This window comes from Balaenoptera physalus (assembly GCF_965194825.1).
Source record: "Balaenoptera physalus genome assembly, chromosome: 6".
Lineage (NCBI taxonomy): Eukaryota > Metazoa > Chordata > Mammalia > Artiodactyla > Balaenopteridae > Balaenoptera > Balaenoptera physalus.
The window spans coordinates 2,426,236-2,448,993 of NC_138885.1; positions in this window are offsets into that span (position 1 = coordinate 2,426,236).

The following is a 22,758-nucleotide window of genomic DNA, read 5'->3' on the forward strand; positions in this document are numbered from 1 at the left end:
CTCCTGGGAAAGCGAAATGCCACCCTGAGCCTCAGGGTAGTGCCTAAGTTTCCACCGGGCAAGCTCTGCGTTCCTCGGTTTCCATGAGGTCTCCACAGTTGTTGTGCTTCAATGGAGTGCGAGGAAGGCTTTCAGGACTCCATACACTCTGCCCTCCGCACCGTTTGCCATGTTACCACTTGGATCCCCCCCAAGTCTCTGCAGTACCTGCTGAGCAACAAGCAGCCGTGTAGGTACTTCGGAACACTTCTTGCATGCACAGCCCAAGGCGGCACACTGCTCTCTCTCTTCCTTTGGAAACGTAGGTTTCCGCAGCTTGTCCCAGCTTACGAAGACAGAAGAGCCGGTCTAATATGCTAGGTAACGTGGACTCAGTGAGGACAAAGGCCTACCTGCACTCAGAAAAACACTCTGCTCAGCCTTCCATCCAGGAGCTCACACCGACTGGCTCGTTGGTTTAGCAGGACGTCTATGTGAGGTCCAAGCTGAGCAAAGAGCACAATTCCTCCTTTAGCCTGGTAGGCCCCAGAAGAGGTAGAGCCAACTAGGCCTCGCTCAGGCCAGCCCTCCTTGAGGGATCTTGTCCCACTACAAAGCCTGCACAGTAAAAGGTCCTTAGCGAAGTTCCCAGGGTTTCGCCATGGTCTCCCTCGGCAGCTCCACTACTGCAGGGACTCATGTTTGCTGTGAACTAGGATAGGTGGCCCTGCTTCCAAAAGCAGTCTTTTCCCCTTTGGAAATCTGGATTCTTTTAGCCTCGGAGCTGTTTGCGAAACCCTAGGAAGGCCCAGCTTCTACTCACTGCAGGCACCTACGAGGAGGAAACGAGTATGTTTCCCCGGAGAAACAGGCTGCTTGCAAGTGTCGAGGGGAGCTTCTCAGGTGCCCAGTGGGTCCCGTTTGTTTCCCTTCGCAGCTCCCATCCTGCAGGTACTTATGCTGGGGGCTTTCAAAGGAATGTGGCTCTGCCGACAAAAGCAGCCTTTTCCCTTTGGAAGCTTGGATTCTAGTGTCTCAGGGATGCTTGCCAGACCTTGAAGTTTCCCGGGTTTTAGCCTACGCAGGTACGCTTGTGTAGCAAACGAGCACTTTCCCCCGAGAAACCGGGTCCCTGCCACGTTGGAGGAGAGTTAATTCTGCAGACCTCGTTCCTCCTGGGAAAGCGAAATGCCACCCTGAGCCTCAGGGTAGTGCCTAAGTTTCCACCGGGCAAGCTCTGCGTGCCTCGGTTTCCATGAGGTCTCCACAGTTTTGTGCTCAATGGAGAACGAGGATAGCTTTCAGGACTCCATACACTCTGCCCTCCGCACCGTTTCCCATGCTACCTCTTGGACCCCCCCCCCCCCCACGTCTTTACAGTGCCTGCTGAACAACAAGCAGCCGTGTAAGTTCTTCGGAACACTTCTTGCATGCACAGCCCTAGGCAGCACACTGCTCTCTCTCTTCCTTTGGAAACCTAGGTTGCCGCAGCTCGTCCCAGCTTACGAAGACAGTCAGAGCCGATCTAATGTGCTAGGTAACGTGGACTCAGTGAGGACAAGGGCCCTACCTGCACTCAGAAAAGCACTCTGCTCAGCCTCCCATCCAGGAGCTCACACCGCCTGGTTCGTTGGTTTAGCAGGACGTCTATGTGAGGTCCAAGCTGAGCAAAGAGCACAATTCCTCCTTTACCCTGCTAGGCCCCGGATGAGGTAAAGTTAACTATGCCTCGCTCAGGCCAGCCCTCCATGAGGGATCTTGCCACACTTATAAGCCTGAGATTAAAAGCTACTTAGCGAGGTCCACAGGGTTTCGCCAAGCTCTCCCTCGGCAGCTTCACTACTGCAGGACTCAAGTTTGCTCTCAACTAGGATAAGTGGCCTGCTTCCAAAAGCAGTCTTTTCCCGTTTGGAACTCTGCATTCTTGTAGCCTCGGAGCTGTTTGCGAAACCCTAGGAAGGCCCAGCTTCTACTCACTGCAGGCACCAACGAGGAGGAAACTAGTATGTTCCCCCAGAGAAACAGCTGCTTGCAAGTTTCGAGGGAGGCTTCTCAGGTGCCCATGGTGTCCCGTTTGTTTCCCTTCGTAGCTCCCATCCTGCAGGTACTTATGCTGGGTGCTAACAAGGGTAGGTGGCTCTGCCGACAAAAGCAGCCTTTTCCCTTAGGAAGCTTGGATTCTAGTGTCTCAGGGGCTGCTTGCCAAACCTTGATGTTGCCCCGGTGCTAGGCACCGCAGGTACGCTTGCGTAGCAAACGAGCACTTTCCCCCGAGAAACCGGGTTCCTGCCACGTTGGAGGAGAGTTAATTCTGCAGACCTCGTTCCTCCTGGAAAAGCGAAATGCCACCCTGAGACTCAGGGTAGTGCCTAAGTTTCTACTGGGCAAGCTCTGCGTGCCTCGGTTTCCATGAGGTCTCCACCGTTGTTGTGCTTCAGTGGAACGCGAGGATAGCTTCAGGACTCCAAGCACTCTGGCCTCTGCACCGTTTCCCATGCTACGACACGCATCCCCCCAACGTCTCCTCTCTGCTTGCTGAGCAGCAAGCAGCCGTGTGGTTTTCGGAATACTTCTTGCATGCACAGCCCAAGGCGGCACACTGCTCTCTCTCTTCCTTCGGAAACCTAGGTTACCACCGCTTGTTCCAGCTCACGAAGACAGTCAGAGACGGTCTCATGTGCTGGGTAACGTGGACTGAGTGAGGACAAGGGCCCTACCTGCACTCAGAAAAACACTCTGCTCAGCCTTCCATCCAGGAGCTCACAACGCCTGGCTCGTTGGTTTAGCAGGATGTCTATGTGAGGTCCAAGCTGAGCAAAGAGCACAATTCCTCCTTTACCCTGCTAGGCCCCGAAGAGGTAGAGCCAACTAGGCCTCGCTCAGGCCAGCCCTCCTTGAGGGATCTTGCCACACTTCGAAGCCTGCACAGTAAAAGGTACTTAGCGCCGTTACCAGGGTTTCGCCGTGCTCTCCTTCGGCAGCTCCACTACTGCAGGACTCATGTTAGCTCTCAACTAGGATAAGTGGCCCTGCTTCCAAAAGCAGTCTTTTCCCCTTTGGAAATCTGGATTCTTGTAGCCTCGGAGCTGTTTGCGAAACCCTAGGAAGGCCCAGCTTCTACTCACTGCAGGCACCAACGAGGAGGAAACGAGTATGTTCCCCCGGAGAAACAGGCTGCTTGCAAGTGTCGAGGGGAGCTTCTCAGGTGCCCAGTGGGTCCCGTTTGTTTCCCTTCGCAGCTCCCATCCTGCAGGTACTTATGCTGGGTGCTAACAAGGGTAGGTGGCTCTGCCGACAAAAGCAGCCTTTTCCCTTTGGAAGCTTGGATTCTAGTGTCTCAGGGGCTGCTTGCCAAACCTTGATGTTGCCCCGGTTCTAGGCACCGCAGGTACGCTTGCCTAGCAAACGAGAACTTTCCCCCGAGAAACCGGGTTCCTGCCACGTTGGAGGAGAGTTAATTCTTCAGACCTCGTTCCTCCTGGGAAAGCGAAATGCCACCCTGAGCCTCAGGGTAGTGCCTAAGTTTCCACCGGGCAAGCTCTGCGTTCCTCGGTTTCCATGAGGTCTCCACAGTTGTTGTGCTTCAATGGAGTGCGAGGAAGGCTTTCAGGACTCCATACACTCTGCCCTCCGCACCGTTTGCCATGTTACCACTTGGATCCCCCCCAAGTCTCTGCAGTACCTGCTGAGCAACAAGCAGCCGTGTAGGTACTTCGGAACACTTCTTGCATGCACAGCCCAAGGCGGCACACTGCTCTCTCTCTTCCTTTGGAAACGTAGGTTTCCGCAGCTTGTCCCAGCTTACGAAGACAGAAGAGCCGGTCTAATATGCTAGGTAACGTGGACTCAGTGAGGACAAAGGCCTACCTGCACTCAGAAAAACACTCTGCTCAGCCTTCCATCCAGGAGCTCACACCGACTGGCTCGTTGGTTTAGCAGGACGTCTATGTGAGGTCCAAGCTGAGCAAAGAGCACAATTCCTCCTTTAGCCTGGTAGGCCCCAGAAGAGGTAGAGCCAACTAGGCCTCGCTCAGGCCAGCCCTCCTTGAGGGATCTTGTCCCACTACAAAGCCTGCACAGTAAAAGGTCCTTAGCGAAGTTCCCAGGGTTTCGCCATGGTCTCCCTCGGCAGCTCCACTACTGCAGGGACTCATGTTTGCTGTGAACTAGGATAGGTGGCCCTGCTTCCAAAAGCAGTCTTTTCCCCTTTGGAAATCTGGATTCTTTTAGCCTCGGAGCTGTTTGCGAAACCCTAGGAAGGCCCAGCTTCTACTCACTGCAGGCACCTACGAGGAGGAAACGAGTATGTTTCCCCGGAGAAACAGGCTGCTTGCAAGTGTCGAGGGGAGCTTCTCAGGTGCCCAGTGGGTCCCGTTTGTTTCCCTTCGCAGCTCCCATCCTGCAGGTACTTATGCTGGGGGCTTTCAAAGGAATGTGGCTCTGCCGACAAAAGCAGCCTTTTCCCTTTGGAAGCTTGGATTCTAGTGTCTCAGGGATGCTTGCCAGACCTTGAAGTTTCCCGGGTTTTAGCCTACGCAGGTACGCTTGTGTAGCAAACGAGCACTTTCCCCCGAGAAACCGGGTCCCTGCCACGTTGGAGGAGAGTTAATTCTGCAGACCTCGTTCCTCCTGGGAAAGCGAAATGCCACCCTGAGCCTCAGGGTAGTGCCTAAGTTTCCACCGGGCAAGCTCTGCGTGCCTCGGTTTCCATGAGGTCTCCACAGTTTTGTGCTCAATGGAGAACGAGGATAGCTTTCAGGACTCCATACACTCTGCCCTCCGCACCGTTTCCCATGCTACCTCTTGGACCCCCCCCCCCCCCACGTCTTTACAGTGCCTGCTGAACAACAAGCAGCCGTGTAAGTTCTTCGGAACACTTCTTGCATGCACAGCCCTAGGCAGCACACTGCTCTCTCTCTTCCTTTGGAAACCTAGGTTGCCGCAGCTCGTCCCAGCTTACGAAGACAGTCAGAGCCGATCTAATGTGCTAGGTAACGTGGACTCAGTGAGGACAAGGGCCCTACCTGCACTCAGAAAAGCACTCTGCTCAGCCTTCCATCCAGGAGCTCACACCGCCTGGTTCGTTGGTTTAGCAGGACGTCTATGTGAGGTCCAAGCTGAGCAAAGAGCACAATTCCTCCTTTACCCTGCTAGGCCCCGGATGAGGTAAAGTTAACTATGCCTCGCTCAGGCCAGCCCTCCATGAGGGATCTTGCCACACTTATAAGCCTGAGATTAAAAGCTACTTAGCGAGGTCCACAGGGTTTCGCCAAGCTCTCCCTCGGCAGCTTCACTACTGCAGGACTCAAGTTTGCTCTCAACTAGGATAAGTGGCCCTGCTTCCAAAAGCAGTCTTTTCCCGTTTGGAACTCTGGATTCTTGTAGCCTCGGAGCTGTTTGCGAAACCCTAGGAAGGCCCAGCTTCTACTCACTGCAGGCACCAACGAGGAGGAAACTAGTATGTTCCCCCAGAGAAACAGCTGCTTGCAAGTTTCGAGGGAGGCTTCTCAGGTGCCCATGGGTGTCCCGTTTGTTTCCCTTCGTAGCTCCCATCCTGCAGGTACTTATGCTGGGTGCTAACAAGGGTAGGTGGCTCTGCCGACAAAAGCAGCCTTTTCCCTTAGGAAGCTTGGATTCTAGTGTCTCAGGGGCTGCTTGCCAAACCTTGATGTTGCCCCGGTGCTAGGCACCGCAGGTACGCTTGCGTAGCAAACGAGCACTTTCCCCCGAGAAACCGGGTTCCTGCCACGTTGGAGGAGAGTTAATTCTGCAGACCTCGTTCCTCCTGGAAAAGCGAAATGCCACCCTGAGACTCAGGGTAGTGCCTAAGTTTCTACTGGGCAAGCTCTGCGTGCCTCGGTTTCCATGAGGTCTCCACCGTTGTTGTGCTTCAGTGGAACGCGAGGATAGCTTCAGGACTCCAAGCACTCTGGCCTCTGCACCGTTTCCCATGCTACGACACGCATCCCCCCAACGTCTCCTCTCTGCTTGCTGAGCAGCAAGCAGCCGTGTGGTTTTCGGAATACTTCTTGCATGCACAGCCCAAGGCGGCACACTGCTCTCTCTCTTCCTTCGGAAACCTAGGTTACCACCGCTTGTTCCAGCTCACGAAGACAGTCAGAGACGGTCTCATGTGCTGGGTAACGTGGACTGAGTGAGGACAAGGGCCCTACCTGCACTCAGAAAAACACTGTGCTCAGCCTTCCATCCAGGAGCTCACAACGCCTGGCTCGTTGGTTTAGCAGGATGTCTATGTGAGGTCCAAGCTGAGCAAAGAACACAATTCCTCCTTTACCCTGCTAGGCCCCGAAGAGGTAGAGCCAACTAGGCCTCGCTCAGGCCAGCCCTCCTTGAGGGATCTTGCCACACTTCGAAGCCTGCACAGTAAAAGGTACTTAGCGCCGTTACCAGGGTTTCGCCGTGCTCTCCTTCGGCAGCTCCACTACTGCAGGACTCATGTTAGCTCTCAACTAGGATAAGTGGCCCTGCTTCCAAAAGCAGTCTTTTCCCCTTTGGAAATCTGGATTCTTGTAGCCTCGGAGCTGTTTGCGAAACCCTAGGAAGGCCCAGCTTCTACTCACTGCAGGCACCAACGAGGAGGAAACGAGTATGTTCCCCCGGAGAAACAGGCTGCTTGCAAGTGTCGAGGGGAGCTTCTCAGGTGCCCAGTGTGTCCCGTTTGTTTCCCTTCGCAGCTCCCATCCTGCAGGTACTTATGCTGGGTGCTAACAAGGGTAGGTGGCTCTGCCGACAAAAGCAGCCTTTTCCCTTTGGAAGCTTGGATTCTAGTGTCTCAGGGGCTGCTTGCCAAACCTTGATGTTGCCCCGGTTCTAGGCACCGCAGGTACGCTTGCCTAGCAAACGAGAACTTTCCCCCGAGAAACCGGGTTCCTGCCACGTTGGAGGAGAGTTAATTCTTCAGACCTCGTTCCTCCTGGGAAAGCGAAATGCCACCCTGAGCCTCAGGGTAGTGCCTAAGTTTCCACCGGGCAAGCTCTGCGTTCCTCGGTTTCCATGAGGTCTCCACAGTTGTTGTGCTTCAATGGAGTGCGAGGATAGCTTTCAGGACTCCATACACTCTGCCCTCCGCACCGTTTGCCATGTTACCACTTGGATCCCCCCCAAGTCTCTGCAGTACCTGCTGAGCAACAAGCAGCCGTGTAGGTACTTCGGAACACTTCTTGCATGCACAGCCCAAGGCGGCACACTGCTCTCTCTCTTCCTTTGGAAACGTAGGTTTCCGCAGCTTGTCCCAGCTTACGAAGACAGAAGAGCCGGTCTAATATGCTAGGTAACGTGGACTCAGTGAGGACAAAGGCCTACCTGCACCGTGAAAAACACTCTGCTCAGCCTTCCATCCAGGAGCTCACACCGACTGGCTCGTTGGTTTAGCAGGATGTCTATGTGAGGTCCAAGCTGAGCAAAGAGCACAATTCCTCCTTTAGCCTGGTAGGCCCCAGAAGAGGTAGAGCCAACTAGGCCTCGCTCAGGCCAGCCCTCCTTGAGGGATCTTGTCCCACTACAAAGCCTGCACAGTAAAAGGTCCTTAGCGAAGTTCCCAGGGTTTCGCCATGGTCTCCCTCGGCAGCTCCACTACTGCAGGGACTCATGTTTGCTGTGAACTAGGATAGGTGGCCCTGCTTCCAAAAGCAGTCTTTTCCCCTTTGGAAATCTGGATTCTTTTAGCCTCGGAGCTGTTTGCGAAACCCTAGGAAGGCCCAGCTTCTACTCACTGCAGGCACCTACGAGGAGGAAACGAGTATGTTTCCCCGGAGAAACAGGCTGCTTGCAAGTGTCGAGGGGAGCTTCTCAGGTGCCCAGTGTGTCCCGTTTGTTTCCCTTCGCAGCTCCCATCCTGCAGGTACTTATGCTGGGGGCTTTCAAAGGAATGTGGCTCTGCCGACAAAAGCAGCCTTTTCCCTTTGGAAGCTTGGATTCTAGTGTCTCAGGGATGCTTGCCAGACCTTGAAGTTTCCCGGGTTTTAGCCTACGCAGGTACGCTTGTGTAGCAAACGAGCACTTTCCCCCGAGAAACCGGGTCCCTGCCACGTTGGAGGAGAGTTAATTCTGCAGACCTCGTTCCTCCTGGGAAAGCGAAATGCCACCCTGAGCCTCAGGGTAGTGCCTAAGTTTCCACCGGGCAAGCTCTGCGTGCCTCGGTTTCCATGAGGTCTCCACAGTTTTGTGCTCAATGGAGAACGAGGATAGCTTTCAGGACTCCATACACTCTGCCCTCCGCACCGTTTCCCATGCTACCTCTTGGACCCCCCCCCCCCCCACGTCTTTACAGTGCCTGCTGAACAACAAGCAGCCGTGTAAGTTCTTCGGAACACTTCTTGCATGCACAGCCCTAGGCAGCACACTGCTCTCTCTCTTCCTTTGGAAACCTAGGTTGCCGCAGCTCGTCCCAGCTTACGAAGACAGTCAGAGCCGATCTAATGTGCTAGGTAACGTGGACTCAGTGAGGACAAGGGCCCTACCTGCACTCAGAAAAGCACTCTGCTCAGCCTCCCATCCAGGAGCTCACACCGCCTGGTTCGTTGGTTTAGCAGGACGTCTATGTGAGGTCCAAGCTGAGCAAAGAGCACAATTCCTCCTTTACCCTGCTAGGCCCCGGATGAGGTAAAGTTAACTATGCCTCGCTCAGGCCAGCCCTCCATGAGGGATCTTGCCACACTTATAAGCCTGAGATTAAAAGCTACTTAGCGAGGTCCACAGGGTTTCGCCAAGCTCTCCCTCGGCAGCTTCACTACTGCAGGACTCAAGTTTGCTCTCAACTAGGATAAGTGGCCTGCTTCCAAAAGCAGTCTTTTCCCGTTTGGAACTCTGCATTCTTGTAGCCTCGGAGCTGTTTGCGAAACCCTAGGAAGGCCCAGCTTCTACTCACTGCAGGCACCAACGAGGAGGAAACTAGTATGTTCCCCCAGAGAAACAGCTGCTTGCAAGTTTCGAGGGAGGCTTCTCAGGTGCCCATGGTGTCCCGTTTGTTTCCCTTCGTAGCTCCCATCCTGCAGGTACTTATGCTGGGTGCTAACAAGGGTAGGTGGCTCTGCCGACAAAAGCAGCCTTTTCCCTTAGGAAGCTTGGATTCTAGTGTCTCAGGGGCTGCTTGCCAAACCTTGATGTTGCCCCGGTGCTAGGCACCGCAGGTACGCTTGCGTAGCAAACGAGCACTTTCCCCCGAGAAACCGGGTTCCTGCCACGTTGGAGGAGAGTTAATTCTGCAGACCTCGTTCCTCCTGGAAAAGCGAAATGCCACCCTGAGACTCAGGGTAGTGCCTAAGTTTCTACTGGGCAAGCTCTGCGTGCCTCGGTTTCCATGAGGTCTCCACCGTTGTTGTGCTTCAGTGGAACGCGAGGATAGCTTCAGGACTCCAAGCACTCTGGCCTCTGCACCGTTTCCCATGCTACGACACGCATCCCCCCAACGTCTCCTCTCTGCTTGCTGAGCAGCAAGCAGCCGTGTGGTTTTCGGAATACTTCTTGCATGCACAGCCCAAGGCGGCACACTGCTCTCTCTCTTCCTTCGGAAACCTAGGTTACCACCGCTTGTTCCAGCTCACGAAGACAGTCAGAGACGGTCTCATGTGCTGGGTAACGTGGACTGAGTGAGGACAAGGGCCCTACCTGCACTCAGAAAAACACTCTGCTCAGCCTTCCATCCAGGAGCTCACAACGCCTGGCTCGTTGGTTTAGCAGGATGTCTATGTGAGGTCCAAGCTGAGCAAAGAGCACAATTCCTCCTTTACCCTGCTAGGCCCCGAAGAGGTAGAGCCAACTAGGCCTCGCTCAGGCCAGCCCTCCTTGAGGGATCTTGCCACACTTCGAAGCCTGCACAGTAAAAGGTACTTAGCGCCGTTACCAGGGTTTCGCCGTGCTCTCCTTCGGCAGCTCCACTACTGCAGGACTCATGTTAGCTCTCAACTAGGATAAGTGGCCCTGCTTCCAAAAGCAGTCTTTTCCCCTTTGGAAATCTGGATTCTTGTAGCCTCGGAGCTGTTTGCGAAACCCTAGGAAGGCCCAGCTTCTACTCACTGCAGGCACCAACGAGGAGGAAACGAGTATGTTCCCCCGGAGAAACAGGCTGCTTGCAAGTGTCGAGGGGAGCTTCTCAGGTGCCCAGTGGGTCCCGTTTGTTTCCCTTCGCAGCTCCCATCCTGCAGGTACTTATGCTGGGTGCTAACAAGGGTAGGTGGCTCTGCCGACAAAAGCAGCCTTTTCCCTTTGGAAGCTTGGATTCTAGTGTCTCAGGGGCTGCTTGCCAAACCTTGATGTTGCCCCGGTTCTAGGCACCGCAGGTACGCTTGCCTAGCAAACGAGAACTTTCCCCCGAGAAACCGGGTTCCTGCCACGTTGGAGGAGAGTTAATTCTTCAGACCTCGTTCCTCCTGGGAAAGCGAAATGCCACCCTGAGCCTCAGGGTAGTGCCTAAGTTTCCACCGGGCAAGCTCTGCGTTCCTCGGTTTCCATGAGGTCTCCACAGTTGTTGTGCTTCAATGGAGTGCGAGGAAGGCTTTCAGGACTCCATACACTCTGCCCTCCGCACCGTTTGCCATGTTACCACTTGGATCCCCCCCAAGTCTCTGCAGTACCTGCTGAGCAACAAGCAGCCGTGTAGGTACTTCGGAACACTTCTTGCATGCACAGCCCAAGGCGGCACACTGCTCTCTCTCTTCCTTTGGAAACGTAGGTTTCCGCAGCTTGTCCCAGCTTACGAAGACAGAAGAGCCGGTCTAATATGCTAGGTAACGTGGACTCAGTGAGGACAAAGGCCTACCTGCACTCAGAAAAACACTCTGCTCAGCCTTCCATCCAGGAGCTCACACCGACTGGCTCGTTGGTTTAGCAGGACGTCTATGTGAGGTCCAAGCTGAGCAAAGAGCACAATTCCTCCTTTAGCCTGGTAGGCCCCAGAAGAGGTAGAGCCAACTAGGCCTCGCTCAGGCCAGCCCTCCTTGAGGGATCTTGTCCCACTACAAAGCCTGCACAGTAAAAGGTCCTTAGCGAAGTTCCCAGGGTTTCGCCATGGTCTCCCTCGGCAGCTCCACTACTGCAGGGACTCATGTTTGCTGTGAACTAGGATAGGTGGCCCTGCTTCCAAAAGCAGTCTTTTCCCCTTTGGAAATCTGGATTCTTTTAGCCTCGGAGCTGTTTGCGAAACCCTAGGAAGGCCCAGCTTCTACTCACTGCAGGCACCTACGAGGAGGAAACGAGTATGTTTCCCCGGAGAAACAGGCTGCTTGCAAGTGTCGAGGGGAGCTTCTCAGGTGCCCAGTGGGTCCCGTTTGTTTCCCTTCGCAGCTCCCATCCTGCAGGTACTTATGCTGGGGGCTTTCAAAGGAATGTGGCTCTGCCGACAAAAGCAGCCTTTTCCCTTTGGAAGCTTGGATTCTAGTGTCTCAGGGATGCTTGCCAGACCTTGAAGTTTCCCGGGTTTTAGCCTACGCAGGTACGCTTGTGTAGCAAACGAGCACTTTCCCCCGAGAAACCGGGTCCCTGCCACGTTGGAGGAGAGTTAATTCTGCAGACCTCGTTCCTCCTGGGAAAGCGAAATGCCACCCTGAGCCTCAGGGTAGTGCCTAAGTTTCCACCGGGCAAGCTCTGCGTGCCTCGGTTTCCATGAGGTCTCCACAGTTTTGTGCTCAATGGAGAACGAGGATAGCTTTCAGGACTCCATACACTCTGCCCTCCGCACCGTTTCCCATGCTACCTCTTGGACCCCCCCCCCCCCACGTCTTTACAGTGCCTGCTGAACAACAAGCAGCCGTGTAAGTTCTTCGGAACACTTCTTGCATGCACAGCCCTAGGCAGCACACTGCTCTCTCTCTTCCTTTGGAAACCTAGGTTGCCGCAGCTCGTCCCAGCTTACGAAGACAGTCAGAGCCGATCTAATGTGCTAGGTAACGTGGACTCAGTGAGGACAAGGGCCCTACCTGCACTCAGAAAAGCACTCTGCTCAGCCTTCCATCCAGGAGCTCACACCGCCTGGTTCGTTGGTTTAGCAGGACGTCTATGTGAGGTCCAAGCTGAGCAAAGAGCACAATTCCTCCTTTACCCTGCTAGGCCCCGGATGAGGTAAAGTTAACTATGCCTCGCTCAGGCCAGCCCTCCATGAGGGATCTTGCCACACTTATAAGCCTGAGATTAAAAGCTACTTAGCGAGGTCCACAGGGTTTCGCCAAGCTCTCCCTCGGCAGCTTCACTACTGCAGGACTCAAGTTTGCTCTCAACTAGGATAAGTGGCCCTGCTTCCAAAAGCAGTCTTTTCCCGTTTGGAACTCTGGATTCTTGTAGCCTCGGAGCTGTTTGCGAAACCCTAGGAAGGCCCAGCTTCTACTCACTGCAGGCACCAACGAGGAGGAAACTAGTATGTTCCCCCAGAGAAACAGCTGCTTGCAAGTTTCGAGGGAGGCTTCTCAGGTGCCCATGGGTGTCCCGTTTGTTTCCCTTCGTAGCTCCCATCCTGCAGGTACTTATGCTGGGTGCTAACAAGGGTAGGTGGCTCTGCCGACAAAAGCAGCCTTTTCCCTTAGGAAGCTTGGATTCTAGTGTCTCAGGGGCTGCTTGCCAAACCTTGATGTTGCCCCGGTGCTAGGCACCGCAGGTACGCTTGCGTAGCAAACGAGCACTTTCCCCCGAGAAACCGGGTTCCTGCCACGTTGGAGGAGAGTTAATTCTGCAGACCTCGTTCCTCCTGGAAAAGCGAAATGCCACCCTGAGACTCAGGGTAGTGCCTAAGTTTCTACTGGGCAAGCTCTGCGTGCCTCGGTTTCCATGAGGTCTCCACCGTTGTTGTGCTTCAGTGGAACGCGAGGATAGCTTCAGGACTCCAAGCACTCTGGCCTCTGCACCGTTTCCCATGCTACGACACGCATCCCCCCAACGTCTCCTCTCTGCTTGCTGAGCAGCAAGCAGCCGTGTGGTTTTCGGAATACTTCTTGCATGCACAGCCCAAGGCGGCACACTGCTCTCTCTCTTCCTTCGGAAACCTAGGTTACCACCGCTTGTTCCAGCTCACGAAGACAGTCAGAGACGGTCTCATGTGCTGGGTAACGTGGACTGAGTGAGGACAAGGGCCCTACCTGCACTCAGAAAAACACTGTGCTCAGCCTTCCATCCAGGAGCTCACAACGCCTGGCTCGTTGGTTTAGCAGGATGTCTATGTGAGGTCCAAGCTGAGCAAAGAACACAATTCCTCCTTTACCCTGCTAGGCCCCGAAGAGGTAGAGCCAACTAGGCCTCGCTCAGGCCAGCCCTCCTTGAGGGATCTTGCCACACTTCGAAGCCTGCACAGTAAAAGGTACTTAGCGCCGTTACCAGGGTTTCGCCGTGCTCTCCTTCGGCAGCTCCACTACTGCAGGACTCATGTTAGCTCTCAACTAGGATAAGTGGCCCTGCTTCCAAAAGCAGTCTTTTCCCCTTTGGAAATCTGGATTCTTGTAGCCTCGGAGCTGTTTGCGAAACCCTAGGAAGGCCCAGCTTCTACTCACTGCAAGCACCAACGAGGAGGAAACGAGTATGTTCCCCCGGAGAAACAGGCTGCTTGCAAGTGTCGAGGGGAGCTTCTCAGGTGCCCAGTGTGTCCCGTTTGTTTCCCTTCGCAGCTCCCATCCTGCAGGTACTTATGCTGGGTGCTAACAAGGGTAGGTGGCTCTGCCGACAAAAGCAGCCTTTTCCCTTTGGAAGCTTGGATTCTAGTGTCTCAGGGGCTGCTTGCCAAACCTTGATGTTGCCCCGGTTCTAGGCACCGCAGGTACGCTTGCCTAGCAAACGAGAACTTTCCCCCGAGAAACCGGGTTCCTGCCACGTTGGAGGAGAGTTAATTCTTCAGACCTCGTTCCTCCTGGGAAAGCGAAATGCCACCCTGAGCCTCAGGGTAGTGCCTAAGTTTCCACCGGGCAAGCTCTGCGTTCCTCGGTTTCCATGAGGTCTCCACAGTTGTTGTGCTTCAATGGAGTGCGAGGATAGCTTTCAGGACTCCATACACTCTGCCCTCCGCACCGTTTGCCATGTTACCACTTGGATCCCCCCCAAGTCTCTGCAGTACCTGCTGAGCAACAAGCAGCCGTGTAGGTACTTCGGAACACTTCTTGCATGCACAGCCCAAGGCGGCACACTGCTCTCTCTCTTCCTTTGGAAACGTAGGTTTCCGCAGCTTGTCCCAGCTTACGAAGACAGAAGAGCCGGTCTAATATGCTAGGTAACGTGGACTCAGTGAGGACAAAGGCCTACCTGCACCGTGAAAAACACTCTGCTCAGCCTTCCATCCAGGAGCTCACACCGACTGGCTCGTTGGTTTAGCAGGATGTCTATGTGAGGTCCAAGCTGAGCAAAGAGCACAATTCCTCCTTTAGCCTGGTAGGCCCCAGAAGAGGTAGAGCCAACTAGGCCTCGCTCAGGCCAGCCCTCCTTGAGGGATCTTGTCCCACTACAAAGCCTGCACAGTAAAAGGTCCTTAGCGAAGTTCCCAGGGTTTCGCCATGGTCTCCCTCGGCAGCTCCACTACTGCAGGGACTCATGTTTGCTGTGAACTAGGATAGGTGGCCCTGCTTCCAAAAGCAGTCTTTTCCCCTTTGGAAATCTGGATTCTTTTAGCCTCGGAGCTGTTTGCGAAACCCTAGGAAGGCCCAGCTTCTACTCACTGCAGGCACCTACGAGGAGGAAACGAGTATGTTTCCCCGGAGAAACAGGCTGCTTGCAAGTGTCGAGGGGAGCTTCTCAGGTGCCCAGTGTGTCCCGTTTGTTTCCCTTCGCAGCTCCCATCCTGCAGGTACTTATGCTGGGGGCTTTCAAAGGAATGTGGCTCTGCCGACAAAAGCAGCCTTTTCCCTTTGGAAGCTTGGATTCTAGTGTCTCAGGGATGCTTGCCAGACCTTGAAGTTTCCCGGGTTTTAGCCTACGCAGGTACGCTTGTGTAGCAAACGAGCACTTTCCCCCGAGAAACCGGGTCCCTGCCACGTTGGAGGAGAGTTAATTCTGCAGACCTCGTTCCTCCTGGGAAAGCGAAATGCCACCCTGAGCCTCAGGGTAGTGCCTAAGTTTCCACCGGGCAAGCTCTGCGTGCCTCGGTTTCCATGAGGTCTCCACAGTTTTGTGCTCAATGGAGAACGAGGATAGCTTTCAGGACTCCATACACTCTGCCCTCCGCACCGTTTCCCATGCTACCTCTTGGACCCCCCCCCCCCCCACGTCTTTACAGTGCCTGCTGAACAACAAGCAGCCGTGTAAGTTCTTCGGAACACTTCTTGCATGCACAGCCCTAGGCAGCACACTGCTCTCTCTCTTCCTTTGGAAACCTAGGTTGCCGCAGCTCGTCCCAGCTTACGAAGACAGTCAGAGCCGATCTAATGTGCTAGGTAACGTGGACTCAGTGAGGACAAGGGCCCTACCTGCACTCAGAAAAGCACTCTGCTCAGCCTCCCATCCAGGAGCTCACACCGCCTGGTTCGTTGGTTTAGCAGGACGTCTATGTGAGGTCCAAGCTGAGCAAAGAGCACAATTCCTCCTTTACCCTGCTAGGCCCCGGATGAGGTAAAGTTAACTATGCCTCGCTCAGGCCAGCCCTCCATGAGGGATCTTGCCACACTTATAAGCCTGAGATTAAAAGCTACTTAGCGAGGTCCACAGGGTTTCGCCAAGCTCTCCCTCGGCAGCTTCACTACTGCAGGACTCAAGTTTGCTCTCAACTAGGATAAGTGGCCTGCTTCCAAAAGCAGTCTTTTCCCGTTTGGAACTCTGCATTCTTGTAGCCTCGGAGCTGTTTGCGAAACCCTAGGAAGGCCCAGCTTCTACTCACTGCAGGCACCAACGAGGAGGAAACTAGTATGTTCCCCCAGAGAAACAGCTGCTTGCAAGTTTCGAGGGAGGCTTCTCAGGTGCCCATGGTGTCCCGTTTGTTTCCCTTCGTAGCTCCCATCCTGCAGGTACTTATGCTGGGTGCTAACAAGGGTAGGTGGCTCTGCCGACAAAAGCAGCCTTTTCCCTTAGGAAGCTTGGATTCTAGTGTCTCAGGGGCTGCTTGCCAAACCTTGATGTTGCCCCGGTGCTAGGCACCGCAGGTACGCTTGCGTAGCAAACGAGCACTTTCCCCCGAGAAACCGGGTTCCTGCCACGTTGGAGGAGAGTTAATTCTGCAGACCTCGTTCCTCCTGGAAAAGCGAAATGCCACCCTGAGACTCAGGGTAGTGCCTAAGTTTCTACTGGGCAAGCTCTGCGTGCCTCGGTTTCCATGAGGTCTCCACCGTTGTTGTGCTTCAGTGGAACGCGAGGATAGCTTCAGGACTCCAAGCACTCTGGCCTCTGCACCGTTTCCCATGCTACGACACGCATCCCCCCAACGTCTCCTCTCTGCTTGCTGAGCAGCAAGCAGCCGTGTGGTTTTCGGAATACTTCTTGCATGCACAGCCCAAGGCGGCACACTGCTCTCTCTCTTCCTTCGGAAACCTAGGTTACCACCGCTTGTTCCAGCTCACGAAGACAGTCAGAGACGGTCTCATGTGCTGGGTAACGTGGACTGAGTGAGGACAAGGGCCCTACCTGCACTCAGAAAAACACTGTGCTCAGCCTTCCATCCAGGAGCTCACAACGCCTGGCTCGTTGGTTTAGCAGGATGTCTATGTGAGGTCCAAGCTGAGCAAAGAGCACAATTCCTCCTTTACCCTGCTAGGCCCCGAAGAGGTAGAGCCAACTAGGCCTCGCTCAGGCCAGCCCTCCTTGAGGGATCTTGCCACACTTCGAAGCCTGCACAGTAAAAGGTACTTAGCGCCGTTACCAGGGTTTCGCCGTGCTCTCCTTCGGCAGCTCCACTACTGCAGGACTCATGTTAGCTCTCAACTAGGATAAGTGGCCCTGCTTCCAAAAGCAGTCTTTTCCCCTTTGGAAATCTGGATTCTTGTAGCCTCGGAGCTGTTTGCGAAACCCTAGGAAGGCCCAGCTTCTACTCACTGCAGGCACCAACGAGGAGGAAACGAGTATGTTCCCCCGGAGAAACAGGCTGCTTGCAAGTGTCGAGGGGAGCTTCTCAGGTGCCCAGTGGGTCCCGTTTGTTTCCCTTCGCAGCTCCCATCCTGCAGGTACTTATGCTGGGTGCTAACAAGGGTAGGTGGCTCTGCCGACAAAAGCAGCCTTTTCCCTTTGGAAGCTTGGATTCTAGTGTCTCAGGGGCTGCTTGCCAAACCTTGATGTTGCCCCGGTTCTAGGCACCGCAGGTACGCTTGCCTAGCAAACGAGAACTTTCCCCCGAGAAACCGGGTTCCTGCCACGTTGGAGGAGAGTTAATTCTTCAGACCTCGTTCCTCCTGGGAAAGCGAAATGCCACCCTGAGCCTCAGGGTAGTGCCTAAGTTTCCACCGGGCAAGCTCTGCGTTCCTCGGTTTCCATGAGGTCTCCACAGTTGTTGTGCTTCAATGGAGTGCGAGGAAGGCTTTCAGGACTCCATACACTCTGCCCTCCGCACCGTTTGCCATGTTACCACTTGGATCCCCCCCAAGTCTCTGCAGTACCTGCTGAGCAACAAGCAGCCGTGTAGGTACTTCGGAACACTTCTTGCATGCACAGCCCAAGGCGGCACACTGCTCTCTCTCTTCCTTTGGAAACGTAGGTTTCCGCAGCTTGTCCCAGCTTACGAAGACAGAAGAGCCGGTCTAATATGCTAGGTAACGTGGACTCAGTGAGGACAAAGGCCTACCTGCACTCAGAAAAACACTCTGCTCAGCCTTCCATCCAGGAGCTCACACCGACTGGCTCGTTGGTTTAGCAGGACGTCTATGTGAGGTCCAAGCTGAGCAAAGAGCACAATTCCTCCTTTAGCCTGGTAGGCCCCAGAAGAGGTAGAGCCAACTAGGCCTCGCTCAGGCCAGCCCTCCTTGAGGGATCTTGTCCCACTACAAAGCCTGCACAGTAAAAGGTCCTTAGCGAAGTTCCCAGGGTTTCGCCATGGTCTCCCTCGGCAGCTCCACTACTGCAGGGACTCATGTTTGCTGTGAACTAGGATAGGTGGCCCTGCTTCCAAAAGCAGTCTTTTCCCCTTTGGAAATCTGGATTCTTTTAGCCTCGGAGCTGTTTGCGAAACCCTAGGAAGGCCCAGCTTCTACTCACTGCAGGCACCTACGAGGAGGAAACGAGTATGTTTCCCCGGAGAAACAGGCTGCTTGCAAGTGTCGAGGGGAGCTTCTCAGGTGCCCAGTGGGTCCCGTTTGTTTCCCTTCGCAGCTCCCATCCTGCAGGTACTTATGCTGGGGGCTTTCAAAGGAATGTGGCTCTGCCGACAAAAGCAGCCTTTTCCCTTTGGAAGCTTGGATTCTAGTGTCTCAGGGATGCTTGCCAGACCTTGAAGTTTCCCGGGTTTTAGCCTACGCAGGTACGCTTGTGTAGCAAACGAGCACTTTCCCCCGAGAAACCGGGTCCCTGCCACGTTGGAGGAGAGTTAATTCTGCAGACCTCGTTCCTCCTGGGAAAGCGAAATGCCACCCTGAGCCTCAGGGTAGTGCCTAAGTTTCCACCGGGCAAGCTCTGCGTGCCTCGGTTTCCATGAGGTCTCCACAGTTTTGTGCTCAATGGAGAACGAGGATAGCTTTCAGGACTCCATACACTCTGCCCTCCGCACCGTTTCCCATGCTACCTCTTGGACCCCCCCCCCCCCCACGTCTTTACAGTGCCTGCTGAACAACAAGCAGCCGTGTAAGTTCTTCGGAACACTTCTTGCATGCACAGCCCTAGGCAGCACACTGCTCTCTCTCTTCCTTTGGAAACCTAGGTTGCCGCAGCTCGTCCCAGCTTACGAAGACAGTCAGAGCCGATCTAATGTGCTAGGTAACGTGGACTCAGTGAGGACAAGGGCCCTACCTGCACTCAGAAAAGCACTCTGCTCAGCCTTCCATCCAGGAGCTCACACCGCCTGGTTCGTTGGTTTAGCAGGACGTCTATGTGAGGTCCAAGCTGAGCAAAGAGCACAATTCCTCCTTTACCCTGCTAGGCCCCGGATGAGGTAAAGTTAACTATGCCTCGCTCAGGCCAGCCCTCCATGAGGGATCTTGCCACACTTATAAGCCTGAGATTAAAAGCTACTTAGCGAGGTCCACAGGGTTTCGCCAAGCTCTCCCTCGGCAGCTTCACTACTGCAGGACTCAAGTTTGCTCTCAACTAGGATAAGTGGCCCTGCTTCCAAAAGCAGTCTTTTCCCGTTTGGAACTCTGGATTCTTGTAGCCTCGGAGCTGTTTGCGAAACCCTAGGAAGGCCCAGCTTCTACTCACTGCAGGCACCAACGAGGAGGAAACTAGTATGTTCCCCCAGAGAAACAGCTGCTTGCAAGTTTCGAGGGAGGCTTCTCAGGTGCCCATGGGTGTCCCGTTTGTTTCCCTTCGTAGCTCCCATCCTGCAGGTACTTATGCTGGGTGCTAACAAGGGTAGGTGGCTCTGCCGACAAAAGCAGCCTTTTCCCTTAGGAAGCTTGGATTCTAGTGTCTCAGGGGCTGCTTGCCAAACCTTGATGTTGCCCCGGTTCTAGGCACCGCAGGTACGCTTGCGTAGCAAACGAGCACTTTCCCCCGAGAAACCGGGTTCCTGCCACGTTGGAGGAGAGTTAATTCTGCAGACCTCGTTCCTCCTGGAAAAGCGAAATGCCACCCTGAGACTCAGGGTAGTGCCTAAGTTTCTACTGGGCAAGCTCTGCGTGCCTCGGTTTCCATGAGGTCTCCACCGTTGTTGTGCTTCAGTGGAACGCGAGGATAGCTTCAGGACTCCAAGCACTCTGGCCTCTGCACCGTTTCCCATGCTTCGACACGCATCCCCCCAACGTCTCCTCTCTGCTTGCTGAGCAGCAAGCAGCCGTGTGGTTTTCGGAATACTTCTTGCATGCACAGCCCAAGGCGGCACACTGCTCTCTCTCTTCCTTCGGAAACCTAGGTTACCACCGCTTGTTCCAGCTCACGAAGACAGTCAGAGACGGTCTCATGTGCTGGGTAACGTGGACTGAGTGAGGACAAGGGCCCTACCTGCACTCAGAAAAACACTCTGCTCAGCCTTCCATCCAGGAGCTCACAACGCCTGGCTCGTTGGTTTAGCAGGATGTCTATGTGAGGTCCAAGCTGAGCAAAGAACACAATTCCTCCTTTACCCTGCTAGGCCCCGAAGAGGTAGAGCCAACTAGGCCTCGCTCAGGCCAGCCCTCCTTGAGGGATCTTGCCACACTTCGAAGCCTGCACAGTAAAAGGTACTTAGCGCCGTTACCAGGGTTTCGCCGTGCTCTCCTTCGGCAGCTCCACTACTGCAGGACTCATGTTAGCTCTCAACTAGGATAAGTGGCCCTGCTTCCAAAAGCAGTCTTTTCCCCTTTGGAAATCTGGATTCTTGTAGCCTCGGAGCTGTTTGCGAAACCCTAGGAAGGCCCAGCTTCTACTCACTGCAGGCACCAACGAGGAGGAAACGAGTATGTTCCCCCGGAGAAACAGGCTGCTTGCAAGTGTCGAGGGGAGCTTCTCAGGTGCCCAGTGTGTCCCGTTTGTTTCCCTTCGCAGCTCCCATCCTGCAGGTACTTATGCTGGGTGCTAACAAGGGTAGGTGGCTCTGCCGACAAAAGCAGCCTTTTCCCTTTGGAAGCTTGGATTCTAGTGTCTCAGGGGCTGCTTGCCAAACCTTGATGTTGCCCCGGTTCTAGGCACCGCAGGTACGCTTGCCTAGCAAACGAGAACTTTCCCCCGAGAAACCGGGTTCCTGCCACGTTGGAGGAGAGTTAATTCTTCAGACCTCGTTCCTCCTGGGAAAGCGAAATGCCACCCTGAGCCTCAGGGTAGTGCCTAAGTTTCCACCGGGCAAGCTCTGCGTTCCTCGGTTTCCATGAGGTCTCCACAGTTGTTGTGCTTCAATGGAGTGCGAGGATAGCTTTCAGGACTCCATACACTCTGCCCTCCGCACCGTTTGCCATGTTACCACTTGGATCCCCCCCAAGTCTCTGCAGTACCTGCTGAGCAACAAGCAGCCGTGTAGGTACTTCGGAACACTTCTTGCATGCACAGCCCAAGGCGGCACACTGCTCTCTCTCTTCCTTTGGAAACGTAGGTTTCCGCAGCTTGTCCCAGCTTACGAAGACAGAAGAGCCGGTCTAATATGCTAGGTAACGTGGACTCAGTGAGGACAAAGGCCTACCTGCACCGTGAAAAACACTCTGCTCAGCCTTCCATCCAGGAGCTCACACCGACTGGCTCGTTGGTTTAGCAGGATGTCTATGTGAGGTCCAAGCTGAGCAAAGAGCACAATTCCTCCTTTAGCCTGGTAGGCCCCAGAAGAGGTAGAGCCAACTAGGCCTCGCTCAGGCCAGCCCTCCTTGAGGGATCTTGTCCCACTACAAAGCCTGCACAGTAAAAGGTCCTTAGCGAAGTTCCCAGGGTTTCGCCATGGTCTCCCTCGGCAGCTCCACTACTGCAGGGACTCATGTTTGCTGTGAACTAGGATAGGTGGCCCTGCTTCCAAAAGCAGTCTTTTCCCCTTTGGAAATCTGGATTCTTTTAGCCTCGGAGCTGTTTGCGAAACCCTAGGAAGGCCCAGCTTCTACTCACTGCAGGCACCTACGAGGAGGAAACGAGTATGTTTCCCCGGAGAAACAGGCTGCTTGCAAGTGTCGAGGGGAGCTTCTCAGGTGCCCAGTGTGTCCCGTTTGTTTCCCTTCGCAGCTCCCATCCTGCAGGTACTTATGCTGGGGGCTTTCAAAGGAATGTGGCTCTGCCGACAAAAGCAGCCTTTTCCCTTTGGAAGCTTGGATTCTAGTGTCTCAGGGATGCTTGCCAGACCTTGAAGTTTCCCGGGTTTTAGCCTACGCAGGTACGCTTGTGTAGCAAACGAGCACTTTCCCCCGAGAAACCGGGTCCCTGCCACGTTGGAGGAGAGTTAATTCTGCAGACCTCGTTCCTCCTGGGAAAGCGAAATGCCACCCTGAGCCTCAGGGTAGTGCCTAAGTTTCCACCGGGCAAGCTCTGCGTGCCTCGGTTTCCATGAGGTCTCCACAGTTTTGTGCTCAATGGAGAACGAGGATAGCTTTCAGGACTCCATACACTCTGCCCTCCGCACCGTTTCCCATGCTACCTCTTGGACCCCCCCCCCCCCCACGTCTTTACAGTGCCTGCTGAACAACAAGCAGCCGTGTAAGTTCTTCGGAACACTTCTTGCATGCACAGCCCTAGGCAGCACACTGCTCTCTCTCTTCCTTTGGAAACCTAGGTTGCCGCAGCTCGTCCCAGCTTACGAAGACAGTCAGAGCCGATCTAATGTGCTAGGTAACGTGGAGTCAGTGAGGACAAGGGCCCTACCTGCACTCAGAAAAGCACTCTGCTCAGCCTTCCATCCAGGAGCTCACACCGCCTGGTTCGTTGGTTTAGCAGGACGTCTATGTGAGGTCCAAGCTGAGCAAAGAGCACAATTCCTCCTTTACCCTGCTAGGCCCTGGATGAGGTAAAGTTAACTATGCCTCGCTCAGGCCAGCCCTCCATGAGGGATCTTGCCACACTTATAAGCCTGAGATTAAAAGCTACTTAGCGAGGTCCACAGGGTTTCGCCAAGCTCTCCCTCGGCAGCTTCACTACTGCAGGACTCAAGTTTGCTCTCAAGTAGGATAAGTGGCCCTGCTTCCAAAAGCAGTCTTTTCCCCTTTGGAACTCTGGATTCTTGTAGCCTCGGAGCTGTTTGCGAAACCCTAGGAAGGCCCAGCTTCTACTCACTGCAGGCACCAACGAGGAGGAAACGAGTATGTTCCCCCGGAGAAACAGGCTGCTTGCAAGTGTCGAGGGGAG